Genomic DNA, 2,760 nt, shown 5'->3' with positions numbered 1-2,760 from the left:
TGAACAGACAGAGGTCTGCGGAGTGCCCTCCTCCCTTTGTCCCACTGGCTCCAGCCTGCAGCAGCTGATCTGGTTATTGTGCTCTTGAATAGAATTTTTAGGGGGCCACAGTGACTGTAAGGGCCTGGGAAACCAGGAGGGCTGAAAGCCAGGAAGAACAGCACATCAGCTATTAATCCCTAATCCTGCCCATAATTAGAGGATGCCTTTGGGTTGGGGGCACTTGAAGATACCTGAACTAAGGCAGAGAGGAGCCGGGCTGAGTTCGGTGGCCCACCATTTGCCATATGCGCTGTCACTGACACAATTATCTGATTTGGTGGAATGGGCATTTTAAAAAGAACAGCAGAGAGGCATGTGAAGAGTAGACTTGGGGCAAACCCCAACTGCATTTAAGATTTAATTAAAATTGCCTTAGATTTCTCAGCTACTCCCCTCCCCATTCTTAAAACCATGTACACTTTAATGGGAATTTAATCTGCGTAGCTCTGATTTGTTTACCTCATCAAAATGCTGTTTTGTAAGAACGACTTCACACGCTCTCTAGATTTGCGTAACTTTCTCTATACTTCGCAGAAATAAAAACTGATGTTGAGCCTGACCTTAACAGGTTTTCTTCTTCTGAGACTTTTGGAGGGACAGTGGATCAAAGGACTGTAAATTTTCTTTTTTTTTTTTTTAAATATGGAACACTTCACAAATGTTGCGCAAGGCCCATGCAAATCTCTGTATCATTCCAATTTTAGTATATGTGCTGCCGAAGTGAGCATAGGACTGTAAATTTTAATTAAAGTTTCTTAGCTTGGAGCAGATATACAATGCTACTAGCTAGTAAGTAGTCTGGCTCTGTTTAGAGCCAATTTTGAGTATCTATTCAATATCTTATTCTACTGGAGAACAAATTGGTGTTTTAACAGGATATAACACTGAATTAGAAGCAGCATAAAATAGGCAATTTATATTCTGTCCATAATTGCAACTCAGAAAGAAACATTGAATTAAATACAGTTGCCACAATTAACCACCCATCCCCAGAAGATCGTGTTGAATAGCGAAAGATTTGCATACATTTAAATTAGATTTCACACAATCTGTAAAATGACAAAGTATTAGAGGGATTAACCTAATTAAATGAGATTGGGAGAATGCCTCAAAGAGATATAGTGCAGATATCGTCCAAGTAGGATCACAGTGAAGCTTTCCAGAACCCATTCTGTCCCTCTCCTCAGCTCTCAGGGCTCCCATTACTCTCGGCACACTTGTGTATGCAGTGACATCTAGTGACAATGAAAATAAAACCAGTTCCAAGGATACTTTCCTCCCCTGAGAGGCACCAAGAACATGACCCAGTAGCTCTGTCACCATAGAATCTCGCACAGTACCCTCTGTTGTGAAACAAATAGACCAGGTTCTATACCAAACATGTTAATAGAGAGTAATAAAAGAAGTAGCAACATAGTTCACCAAACCACCCTGGAATCAGAATCCAAATGGATAATTATAATAGATTTCATTTTGTTCTGTTTGTCCACAGTGAAAACTGATGTTCACACAATTCCACAGTCAGTGTGGAGTGTTCTGAAGGACCACTGGCATCTTCCAAGGAAAGAATGTGCCATGATTAACAGAAGATGTTGCCCAAAATGCACATTCAAAAAGGTTAGAAAATGTGCATAAACAAGTTACACAGGCAAGACAAAGATTAACCAAATATCAAATTACCCTTGATCTACATGAAATCCAATCAGACAACTGGAGAAAGCCATAATAAAATATTTTTCCTTCAATTTTGTCTGATTTTTGGACTTTAAGCAACAATTTTCTCCATATAACAGGAACTTGGGGTCTTGTCTTGGTAGAGGTAGAAGATAAAATAATAATATCCTCCCCCCCCTTCCTTCCTTTCTTCTTTCTTTCTTTTCTATCTTTCTCTCTTTCCAATTTGTTTCTTCTTTCTTTCTTTTTATCTCTCTCTCTCCCCCTCCTCCTCTCCATTGTTGTAATTGTCATTTCTACCTTTGGGGTTCTCTTTCTTTGTCCTCGTGGAAAAATAAATCTATAAACAAGCTAATTTAAGCAAATTAGTCTTAAAGTTGTATTTTTAAAATACTAGCTATGCAGCACTGCTGGGACCTGATGAAAGCATTCTAGGTTTTTCTGAACTATTGATTGTGAATTAAATAAAGGCTTGTTGACTGAGTAATCACTGACACAGCAAGGAAGCTTGCATTTAAAGGATTCCCATAGTAAATCCTGTAGCCAACTTGCAGAAAGAGAATAACCAACTTATAATTTACCTTGTGATAGTGTGGGATTTACAGAGGGTGCCAAACATGTATACACATTTTAAACCATGTCACCTATGTATTACTTTTTGAAGTTGAGTTGAAGGAGCCCTTACTGGTCCAATGTTCTCAGACATGCTATACACGTCCCTATCACCTGCAATTCCTAAACAGAGTGGGCGGGTAGGTAGGAGGAGGTGGGGGTTGCTCCAGAATCCCCTCAAGCTGGGCTTTGGGGTTGAATTTATAGTTTTTGGTTCTGATAAACAAGTGTCTTTCACTTCGAATACGTTTGCAAAATGCTCATTTGAAGATTTCCATAGAAAATGATCTCCCTTCCTACTACCCCTTTTTATCTTTCATTAGCTCACTGGGTTAGTCTTGTCCCAGCACCAACCATAAGCCTATCACAGATCCACGCAGTGCGAATTCCATATACTGCAGGTAAAGAGCTGAGCAATGCAGCCTAGTAATT

The 2,760-nt window shown here is 39.6% G+C and overlaps 1 pseudogene; it reads right to left on the bottom strand.

Annotated features, from left to right (window-relative positions):
• Positions 1 to 678: 678 nt before the first annotated feature.
• LOC128574336 (uncharacterized) lies at positions 679 to 770 on the bottom strand (annotated as a pseudogene).
• Positions 771 to 2,760: the final 1,990 nt, after the last annotated feature.

This window comes from Nycticebus coucang, chromosome 21, assembly GCF_027406575.1.
Source record: "Nycticebus coucang isolate mNycCou1 chromosome 21, mNycCou1.pri, whole genome shotgun sequence".
In the NCBI taxonomy this organism is placed as follows: domain Eukaryota; kingdom Metazoa; phylum Chordata; class Mammalia; order Primates; family Lorisidae; genus Nycticebus; species Nycticebus coucang.
This window is presented reverse-complemented; position numbering and strand designations above follow the sequence as displayed.